We start from the raw sequence: 13,008 nt of genomic DNA on the forward strand, positions 1-13,008 counted from the left end.
TGTTAATAGAACGCATCGATTTAGAACACATTTGTTTACTTGTCTTTGATCCATTGCAAAGTGTTACTACCAACACAGTAGTACCATCCTGTTTTTGTCCATCGTTTCCAATGAAAACTTGTTTCCTTTATACTGTAAGCATGCTGCAACATGTAATGAAGATCAGCCTTGCCGATACAATAATCAAGAACGCGGTTTGACAGAAACGTAGGTGAGTGTCGGATTGTTTGGTGCTATTGAGCATGGATGCCAACTGTACGAAGCAGACGAAAATTGGTACTTTATTATCATAGACAAAATATCGAAAACACATTGACTCCAATGAAGGATTTTTGTCAGTCTACATCAACCAATTCTTAACACTGAAGCAAGAAAATGTCATCATTGCAGCATAACATTGCAACTATTACCCTTTTAAAAAAACTGTATACTGTCCTTGAACGTTTTGGCGATAGAGCCCTTTAGTGTGACGCCTATAGTTTTATATATATCTATAAGTCTAATAGTTATCATCCAAATATGGAAGGTCTACATTTGCAATATCACCAAATCGTCATTCGAGCTTTGGAAAAGGTATATCGAATTGTCCACCAGAACGAGTGCAACGTTTAGAGCAGAACACCTTACCTCACAGACATGCTGATTCCCGTTATAAAATTGCTCCAACAAAAGAAAATGCAAATACGAACGCGGTACTAGAACGATAAATTTGACTGAGCATTGAGCGAGCGACCCCCTGTGGACTCCAAATTCATTAAAATTGCGTACGATGGTGTGCCTTGAACAACCGGATTAAGACCATATCGTACGAGAGCATATATTATCAGGATCAATGCAGTACGACCTATCCTTTTTACTGGTAAAGGTGATACCATGTGTGTGTCTATTTATGGATGTCATTCATGCTCTCGAAAACCTCTTAGGAAACAGCTTGCCCATTGATCTTTACATATCAAAAAAGAAAATGTGTTTCATGTGGTTCTGTCTGGCTATTATGACTTTGGAAGTCTAATTTCGATGTTCAAAACAAGACCTTACGATCTGGAAGGATTACACAGTAACAACACGCTTAGCGTTTGTTTCAGTTGTGGTGTGAAGACTCGGGAATTAGAGTATAAATACATGTCAGCTTTCCTTGAACATGCCAGATGGTTTCTGTGACGTCCCTTCCTGAATATCCACAGTGATACTTTAGAAGAGAAAGTTCATAGTTTACTTTTAGAGCTGAGAGAACACATTTGCAGATATGCTGTACAGATTATTCTGAAATGCAAGGCAAAAGATATAAGAGGGTTGATTACTTTGAAAGTGTTCAAATGGTCAGATATGGATCAAATACCTACAGCTAAGACGAGTTTCGATGACTTCTACCTTCAAGGCTGGAATACTACAAAGACTTCCAGAGGACAATAACTTATTGGATTACAAAATCTATTAAAGGGTGTATTGCATCAACGAGTGACTTCTTTACGGCGTGAGGTGCATTGCGAGTTAGTGACTGAAATATTTCTTCATAATTCTTTATAAAAGTAGATGGTGTTTGTCAAAAGTATGACTATTTCCTCAAAACGAAGGCATTTCTCATGATTAATAGAAAAACGTACTAAGCTACTATTTTTGTCATCAGTGTTGCAGCAAATTCCTTTGAATGAAATCAATGACAGAGTTTAGGTATTAGCTGATTATCAACTAATGTTAACAGATTTGCTTCCACATACAATTCCATTGAATTTTGGACGACTTGTTTTGTTCATGTGTACATCTGTGTGTATTTGTGAGAGCGCGCGCTTGCGAACACGTGCGTGTGTGAATATGTGTGTGTGTGTGTGTGTGTGTGTGTGTGTGTGTGTGTGTGACTACTTCGCAGATTTTTTAGCAACATATCCGTGTGCAATTTAGGAACAGTATATGCAGCAATGACATGGCTATCAAAACTTTATCAATGCAAGAAAAATTCTTTGCTTTAAATGTTTTGAGAACAGTGATAAAGATTAGTTCTTAACCTGTGTGTGAAGAAGAGATCAGTCGTACTTTATCCACGCTTCATACACACCAAAAAATGAATGTTGGTAGTAGGTTACACCAAGAGTTTTACGACTGGACACATGCACGTGACTGGTAAAATATAGGCTTCGATCATTGGATACACCGGGTGGATAATTATGCCAAAGACAATAAGTGTGTCTGATCAAAACATAATTTATAACCAGTGAGAAAAAGCCAAAAAACGAACATGGAATTAGAATCATTTATAAGAACAGTGGTAAACGAAGAATCAGACATAGAGGAAGAAATGCTAAAAATCCACGAAATTAGTATGGTAATGTTGAGATAGAAAAAAGGAGGTTAGGGTAACAAATTCATCAGACATTAGAACGCCAGAGCATTTACATAGATTAATATGACCCATACCTATTTATGTGCATCTATGGTGATTTTAATTTGTTTCGTTTGTGTACGGAGTAATTTGTGTCTTCTTTCTTTTCGTGTATTAATTCTTGCATACTGTCTTTCAAATGCAAATGATTTTGGTGTTGTTTTTACATACTGCCAAGACAAAGTTAACGTGTATAAAATTTCTTGTGTTGTTGATGGCATCTTAGTATTTTATAAGCACCATAGTTATGGTTCCATCATCCGAGCTAAAAGTGATAGACGAAAAGTTCGATCGGTAATGTTGGGAAGCAATATTTCGTCGCCCTCACTTCAACATGTTGCCTGCTGTACCCAGTGAGCCAGGCAAAACCAAGTTTGTTAAACTTTTGATTGGACCCAAATCATAGTTGTTTGATCAACCTTCACAACATATAGTGAGGCGCTACTAAGAGTGGCCGTCGTCTTACACATTACTCCAAGAAAGTCAAGGATGATTCATGTCGTTTGTAGGAGGCATTTCTAACGAAGACGATTGGATCCTTTTTGAACTAGTCAAACACATATTGGCATATGATATGTTAACAGAAGATAAAGACGAAATTAAGCTTTGGTTTACAAGAACAGACATCATCGTAATGCCAGTATTGTGTTATATACTCACTGCTTAGTTCAACAATGGTGAGCACACCAGTCCAAAAGTCGCAATGTCCAATGTAAAATGTTGTATAAAAGTCCAAGAAACAAATCGCAAGTGCATATGTTGACTAATTTATGCAAATGGCAACACCTCATGCGTATTTAATCATCTATTTAAAACCTCCAGAAAGAAATGTCGCCGCTAGAACGCACACTAAGTCAAGAAAACCTCGCCTCTTATTGACTGTTTCTCCTGTCATCTCCACATCTTATTCATCCATAATGATGTCTGCCAAGCCTAATCTACGACCAGTGTTTCTTAATTTCATGATAAACTGAAAATTACTATATTTGTCCAAACAAGAGTTAGCAAGATGTAGTCCCTTGAAAACACCGAGCCGACAATCAGTGGCGACCAGCTCCAGTATTAAATCAGATAAGTGTGGGATAAGATTCATTTCACTTTTCATGCTTCTGGACCAAAGATGTAACTAAGAAGCTTACGATATTATCAGATGTTGTGTACCAGACGTAAAAAACGGTCCACCCTATATCAACTTGTACGCTTGGAATCAAGCATAACACTGGACTTCACCGCAAAGAAGAAACGTGATCGCAAACTAATCGAGGTTTTCCTCCAACGTGAAAAGGACTTTGATCTAATCTTTGAAAAAGGCTTTATTGCGAAGTTTAATTGTCATGGATTAAAAGGAGGCATTCATAAATGGATAACCAATTTTCTAACCGGTCGAAAAATCAGAACCAGACTGGGCGATCAACTCTCACATTGTCACGAACCTGAAAATGGAACACTAAGGGGCAGTGTACTTGATAAACGAACTGACCTATCGCAGATCGCTGACGACAGCAGAATGTGGATAGCGGGGAACACATCCAGTGAAGTTGTGCTGGGCGAGCTGCAGGCTAGACTAAGTAGGATTGTCGATGGGCTGATAGAGAAGACTTCAGAGTAGCGCCCGATTACACTACAACAGCGGTGGTTAACCCGGGCGAGGACATCGACTTGGGGGCAAGACAAGCTACTCACAACACAATGAAAACGAAAACTGTTATAATCAGCGCTTCAGTCAGTGTACAGCGCAGCCTGGAGTCAGGTAAGGTAACTCCAGCGCAGAGAGGAACTGTTAATCTTTTAAGAACAGAAAATTGCATACAAAATCCTGGAAGAAAATAATTGTACGGTGGAATTTATGCGGGCTGGAAACGAAAGGGTCAATAAGAAAGAAAAAGACAAACTGAGTAAGCCCAATATTCATCTACATGATTACATTGTCAAGGAAATATACAGCACAATTAGACACAAAAATGTTATAACCAGTGGCAAGGGGAATGGGTATCATCCCAAAAGGAAATGTCAACGCCCCAAACTTTCTGAAACCTGTGACACCAGGGAAATCGAATTATTAAAAGCTGAAAAACAGTACTAGCCAGCATCATCAAAAGGTTCACACCGAGTTACAGTGCATACTTCCAGAACCGCTCTACCATGGTATCGATGATTATCCCAAATTTAGTGTATAAAGAAGCATATTTCAACGAGTACATAAATCTCTCAAATTGCCGATAACATACCCAGGCTTCCTTCGACTTGCTGATGTAAATATTGATTAGATATACAACAATATCCTGGCTTACATTTCTGCCAAGGGAAAGAGTTGAAACATAAACCAGTACATGCCATCAATTTTGAGAAACAAACAAACAAACACACCCACACGCACACACACACACACACACACACACACATATATATATATATATATATATATATATATATATATATATATATATATATATATATATATAACGTTTAAGGCAAGGCAAGACAAGCATCCATATTTCATATCCACTTAATGTACACCATCAGATAAGGAGCATTATGTGTGTGGAGTAATATTGTATTCATTATTATAAATACATATTCACGTTCTCTATGCAAATACAGTCAAGCAGATCGAGACACGTACTTAATTATGGTTTTGACCCTCCAATATGGCGGACAAGGGAAGCAATTCTTTGCAGAGGATACACATATTGCACAAGTGGGATTTATTTAAAATGTCCTCTACTTATTCAGTCAAATGATGAAAAAGATCATTTCTGATGGACTGAATTGTCGATGTATTGATGTAAAAATAAGTCCATGTGCCTTTCAAAATAATTCATTTAACGTTTCTTCCACAGAGTGAGTGAGTGAGAGAGACAGTCTCTTTGTATTCCCCTTAAGACACAGAGTATGCCGCAATAATATTTACAAGACAGTAGATTATAGCTTATACATGCTTTTATAGCTGGCGGTGAGCAAACGTGACATGCATCTGGGTCCATTATACGAAATTAATCCATGCTACTGTAAAATTTCGTTAATTCTGCACAATATAAGAATAGCAAAAAGGAATCTTGTGAACTATTACCTTAAATCAATTTAAATTAAAGATTTTTTTTCTCTTTTCTAGGCTTTTATCTGGGTCCAAATTAGTAGGTCTGTGCTAAGAATGAACCTGTGGGAACTATTGTTGAATTTTGTCTCGTCTGCTTCGCCTGTATAGTATATAACCCAAACACTTGCTATAGCCAGTTTAGCAAGACGTGTGGGTCATTACAACCACAATTAAATTTTCATGGGTGTTAACATAGTTGATAAATGTAAATGCGCACATGAAACTTGAGGCCATACATGCAAGCAGTATACAGGAAACGCGCTAACGAGTGATTGGTGTACTGTCTCAAAGTAGTTATGATCGCTGTATATAATTAACTCCAATAAGAGAGACAGACAGACAGACAGACAGACAAAGAGAGACAGACAGACACAGAGAGAGAGAGAGAAACTTTATGGCGTAAACTTTCACTTGGTATCACAATGAACGATACGTATGATCCAATTATAGATCCAATGACTTGCTTTATCTATCGCTCTAACATAGCGATTCTAGACTGACTTACCACTTGAAATACATTACCGGGCATTAAAATGATTTCATCTAATCTGCGAGAGAAGAAAACGTCTACCTCTGTTTGATTACACAGTGACATGTGACCATATTGCTCTTATTCGTCACCTATTTTAGACTGGGGAACGCTTACATTGGTCTCAGCTCAGCCTTCTCATTCTGCTAAGTTGTGACATGCGTAACTTATCATTTGAAAATACATGCCAGTTATCTAATTGCCAAGGATCAATATCTCTTCCGCCTTTGTGTAAATATTAAGTTGCTAGCTGACTTGTCTACCTGGAGAAAATGGCGTTGTCCGAGATTTGTCAGAACTTTTACAGAGAAGTGCAAATTAATTCAGGATTTTACTTTTATACCAAGAAAATTCATTGGTTTCTCATCTTCGCAGTAAGTAGGTATAGAAAAGACAATTGTTAAATTCATGCATGTTTTCTTTTTCCATAAAATGTTAAAGTTAAATGTTTCGTTAAAGATGGTCTGGCATTACATAGTGATAACATATTGGGTTGTTTTTGTTGGAGTTTTTTTTACCATTTGGGTACGACCAAATTACCCGTCTCGCAAGACTGTTCAGAATGAGGCATGGTGAATTTTTTCTTAAGTGTGTAATATGGCTAAGACTGTGCTGAAACGTTTATGTCTCGCAAGATGGGTGTTTTTTAACAAGATGGGTGTTTTTTAACAAGATGGGTGTGTTCTAACAAGATGAGTAAGTTTGCCTCAGATCTTGAGTAATTTTCCCCTATTATTGAGGTTTATGAATAATAAAAAAGTACATAACGGTAAATGTTTACATTTGTGCATGGTTTATTTATCTAAAATGTATTTCCACCTCCTCTAGCAGTCAGATTAAAAGAGATTTGTTAAATGAGACCGACATTAAATTTAAATTTAGACAAATAATGAAAACTAAAAGAAATGAGCACCATGTTTGTTAGCGGATAATGTCATCGTCATCATCGTTATTATTATTATTATTATTATTATTAATTCGATACATATTATAATTATTATTAATTCGATACATGAGTAGAATATTGACTGCCTTGCCTGATGGATCATATACAGAGGGGCCACTAGGCCGATAATTACACCGTCCCTATTCTTCTTCGTCTAATATTCCTTATTCATCTCATTTTTATAATTATTGTTCTTGTTAACATTACGATGATTAAATGTATCGTAGTAGTAGTAATACTAGTAATGGTAGTTTATGTTGTTCTTATCGGTGATTTTATTCTTGCAAACAGTTAATTCCACGAAAATAATTGTGTCGATTATTGTATAAATAGTCCCAAACATATATATTGCTAGTATATAAAAAAACTTTCTTTCCCATCATTAAGTCAGTCTTAGCTCGTGAGAGCTGTTATTTGCAACCAATTTTACAATCAAGATTATACATATTGTCGATCCCGCATAAATTCATTTATTTATTTTTACTCTCCGTTTCTTTGATGTCTTGAATTTATGTTACACTTATGTCCCTAAATAATGCATATAACGTGTCATTCAAGTATCAAAACACGTTGTCTTGCCTTATAATGAAAAGTGGTGACGTTGCTGTTATCATTGAGATCGTTCATTTCCTTATTGCCCACATACTGCATATGCATAATTTATCGATTAGTGAGACAGGGAGATCCTACCCCTCCCTCTAAAATCATCGAGATAAAGAAAGACGACAATTCCATTATTTTTAAACATTGCTCCTCCCTTTAATTTATATGGTCAAAATGCCTTTACTTTTTTATAGTAGCACCATTTGACTTTGTACTACACCCATGCCCGCCCCTTTCATTTCTAAGTTCTAAGTGCCTTTACTTGGTTTCACAATAGCGTTGTTTGTCTTTGTGCTACATACTTGCCCACACCTTTAATTTATATGATCTAATTACATTTTCGCCATTTGACTGTGCATATTTGCCCATCTTTTTCTTTTCTGTGTTCTAAATGCATTTATTCTGTTTGACAACAGCGCCATTGGACTTTGTATATTTGCCCATCCCTTTCTTTGATATGGTCTAAATACCTTTACTTGACACACTTTAAAATGTTATCAGCACCAAGCATTTATCTTTAGAATTAGGGCAGAAAATCAATACCTCTTTGTACCTTGTCCAATAAACGTTATACGAGGATAATGACAGAAATGTTTAAACCATATTTCTCTGGAAATATAAAAATATTTCACCACTCAGAGTCCACAGAAATGAACACTGAAATTAGTATAGTTTGATAAAGAATAGAGTTACGGCTAAATGCAGAATCCGTTACAACAGAAGCACGCAGACGATGAGGATATTAGCAAAACACCAAGTTTATCAACATGAAATTTGAAAATGATGAGAAAATAAATGATTCTAAGATTTCAGTATTGATCTGAAGCTCATATCATTACCGCACACATTGTGACTTTTATATCAAGGTCGAATCAATGAGTCGCATTTTTTTTTAAAAACTACACACTTTTTACATGAGACGGGTATAAAGTGTTACGACTCTATGCTCTTAATCTAAGTAACAAAAATATTGAAAAGCAACAAGTTTTGTACAATTCAAAATAATATTTATTCTCTAAAATAGAAAGTGACAAATTCAAAATAACTTACAGTACAGTGAATGAAACTCTAGAGACCTAAAAGTTCCACCACAAGTGCAAAGTTATCGAGTAATCCAAATGAGTTCCAGTGGTAATCCAAGTAAATGTAGTAATGATGTACCTATAGTCCTGACGTATCACAATTATATAATCTAAAATGTCTTTAAATGAATTAACAATACATACAACAGCTACTAAATCCTCAGAATCTAAGCACTTTGTAATTACAATGAATACTTGAAATAAATATATAAATACATTCAAATGATCACAAATTTTGTGTCTTTCAAAGACTCACGATAATGATAAAAATAACTAATTTCCAGTAAATCATCACTTATAGCAAAAACTGAATGCAGAATGCTCGTCTTTAGCATTTCGAAATCTCTCCAACTGTAAAACAAGATCAAAAATTATAGCAGCAAGTCAAATCGAAATTAGATCAGATGAATCTCCCTCGGAGGACTCCCATGGCACGTACTGAACTCATCATGGTGTATACTTCAATAAAAGTACAAAGAACAAAGAGATGAACTGAGTTGCAGAAGGAAGTTTGCTTTTATTCATTATGAGACGTCCCATTCATGAACATAGTCCATCAATGGGTTATTGAAATATCTGCAAATGAAAAATTTAACCTAAACCTAATTATGGATCATATTTGTATGTGACCTTGACCTAAAGAACAAAGTCGAATAGGAACTGTGTCGCATACTTAATAAAAAATATGTACACATACACATAAACATATATATATATATATATATATATATATATATATATATATATATATATATATATATATATATATATATATATATATATATATACACGACCTCCGTCCATAACTGAATCTATCCTGCTTGGTCCAGAAATATGCAAAATGGTCCCTTCTATTGACATAATTGTAAATTTGATTCCATCCCATGGAAGGTAACACAAATGTATATCCCTCTTGCACATGGTTACTATATGAACAGGATAAGAAACAATTTTCTTCATTTTGTACCAATGGTGTAGTAAATGCTTTGGCATTTACAATTGGACGAAACGAAACTTAGGCATAATATATTCCTAGAACTTCGACCAGAGTGCATACAAATATATACCTAGAACTTCGACCAGAGTGCATACAAATCTAGTGTTCGCTGACAATGGAATACAGTTGTGTCTCACCCAATGAGACGAAACTAGGCTAATTAATGTGAGCCGCATGAAGAGGTTTAATGGTGCTGGACCACCCGACAACTCTGTGAAGAAATACGGTTCATAAAACAAAGTTTGACCATATGGCATAAGGTCACTTTTATCTCTCATTGTACGTCCATTTTGGAGTATTATATGTTCTTTATGCTTTACATTTTATCTTACTTTAATTTATCTTTACATTTATTTTGAAAGGTTGATCTTCCTTAAGTTTATATATATATATATATATATATATATATATATATATATATATATATATATATATATATATATATATATATATATATATATATATATATGTGTGTGTGTGTGTGTGTGTGTGTGTGTGTGTGTCATCTTTAAATTTTCGAACTTCCCTGTAGTTGGTACCTTTTAACCACAATTGTGATGAGTTGTCGTAAAACGCCACTACACACACTCGTGTCTCCAGATATGTGCAGATAGTTAAGCCTTTATCTAAGTATGTTAACAGGAAGCTTTTCATCGACTACAAACTGAGTTAACGTGAAACAAGTTTGAAATGTTATGTTGAACCTGAACAAACCTGGCGACCCTTAAATAATCATCGCCTCTTTATGCCAAGATAACACTCTGATCATGACCTACAAAACGGTAGCAGGAAGCTTCTGACTTAATAAATCTGTGATCAATGTTTAATTTTCCAAACGCTTAATTCAGTTACAAGCTCGAAGTGATATCTTGGATGATCTTCCATATACGCGGCAGCCATCCACTCAGAGAAATAGACGGTCACTAAAATTTAGAATGCACAAGTGATTTAGTTCGCCCACTTTAATGTTCTCAGTCAGAAATGTATTATGCATTTATGGTCCTTTAAATAAGAAACAGAAAAGGGCGAAAACCAACACGTTAAGTAAATTTAACAAATGATTTCTTTCTCTAGAATACAAAATGACAATTTTAAATGAACTTGTTGTATTGTGAATTAAATCCCAAATAATCCTGATGTTTTCCACAAGTCCAAATGTATAGAGTATTCCGAAGGACTTACAATGATGTTCCGAATGAATTCCAATCTTGAATGTACTGATGTACAAAAGCCTGTAATTGTGTTGATGTGCTAACAGTCTTGATGAATGACAAATATAGCATCCAAACTGTCTCTAAATGAATTCACAATACTTACAAAATAACAAGTTAAAAGGAACAATGAGCACATTGTAAATCCAATGCGTAATATAAATAAAAATCTTCTTAAATTAAAACTGAACACAAATAAAAGACTAATTTCACTTCAGATTTTAAGATATGAAATAGCATTTTTTAAACTAAACAACCTCAATATAAAAGATGAGACACGACCAAGATGATGGTCAAAAGATAATTTCCGTAATATTCTAAATTCTAAACAAGATCAGGTCTATAATTAAACTTTAGTAAAGAGCATGGCAAATAGAAAATACACCAGGCATTCCCGATGAAAAACCAATGTCCTGAACTCAAATCTATGTAAACATGTCTACCCACAAGTAATAATTATCTTAATATATAATCTACAATCAAATACAAAAGTTAGCTATAAAACATTGTTTACCACAGCAACAAAAACATTAGTCAGGTACGCCCAAACTCTTACTCTCAAATGTAGACAAAGGTCAATTACAAAATACAAATTTAATATACATAAATAATTACGTCATCATCTTTGTATAGACTTTCAGGTAAATAGTAAGTTTGACGAATCTTTTCAAAATAATGTTGCCTCTTTGTACAAGAACGTATGCAGATCATTTATTAAGTTGAGAGTTAGTTAGATTCCTAGCTGAAGCCTTTTCTGCAACAATGATGAGTACACACCAGAACCAATGGTAGTGCATTTATCCTAGAGATCATTCTTTTCGTAAACAGCCACAAAAGACCAACCCTTTAATTCTTTTTATTAGCATAGTTGCAATAATTTCGTCCTTTAACCGTTCACCCTCCCTGGTAATTGAGTCTTTTTGGATTTGTATGTCGTAATACGATATTATAATCGTAGTACGAAACACTGATTAGTAATAAAACGCCACTTCAATGATTTAAATTTCGTCCATTCTTCAAAAAAAAACATGAGAAAAATGTCAGATCTGGAGATCAGGATAAAAAAATTGAAATGTTATCAGCTTTACTCCAATGTGTATTATTGATTTGTGTTATTCATCAATTTCTTGAACACCAGCATATCAAATGATTAACGTCAAAACGAAATATAGAACTGAGAAATTACATGTTTACGCTCTCGTTTAATTTAGGTTCCATTCGCTTTTGCCTGGTGTTTCCTGGAAAAAAGAAAATCATTTAAGACGAACATACTTGGCTGTAGACCGGCCTTATATAGGTAATGACTGATTTTCAGGAAAAAGGAAATAACAAAGGACTTGAATGCAATGTAAGCCTTAAAGGAAACCTATATACTTGGCGAATAATCATAAACTGTTTGAGTATAGACCATCGGTAATGGAAAATGAAATGGCCTGAAGTATTCACGTCCCACCGAGATGAGATCTCATAAACAATTATCAAACGCATCATAACACATTGCTTGGATAATTTAAATGGAAGGTCAACAAATAAGGTCGTTTCTGCAGCGGCTAACATACTGATTGCGAGGTCCAAATGGACAATACAAATAGTCTGATTAGTAAGCTGTTTTGTCAAAATGATTTAAGACGTATTGACTTACATATAAATCCTTAATTCAAAACAAAATGCTTACATTCCTTGTGATTCAAATCTAATTTTCAACAAGCAAAATCAACGATAGTTAGTTATATATATATATATATATATATATATATATATATATATATATATATATATATATATATATATATATATATATATATATATATACCTTTCAAGACATACATAGCAAGACGAGGTGATTTACCTTAGACGATATATTTTTCTCATGACACTATTATTTTATTCTCTCTCGCAGGTGAATCACACATCTGTTTATCCGAGAGACAAAACCATAGTGTATATCACAATCGTATTATGCTCTCTCTCTCTCTCTCTCTCTCTCTCTCTCTCTGAATCGTGTTGATATTGCCTTTGAGTATGGATATGTGCGTGACGAAGAAAGAGAGGAAGAGAAGGAAGAGAAAACATCTTTAAAGCCACAAGCATTAGTATCAGAAACACTGCTCACACATTTCTTTCTAAGATGTGCTGTTCCATTTTATGCATTTTACTTACAGCTTA

The sequence above is a fragment of the Sinohyriopsis cumingii genome, chromosome 1 (genome assembly GCF_028554795.1).
Source record: "Sinohyriopsis cumingii isolate HCF-2022 chromosome 1, ASM2855479v2, whole genome shotgun sequence".
NCBI classification, from domain to species: Eukaryota; Metazoa; Mollusca; class Bivalvia; order Unionida; family Unionidae; genus Sinohyriopsis; species Sinohyriopsis cumingii.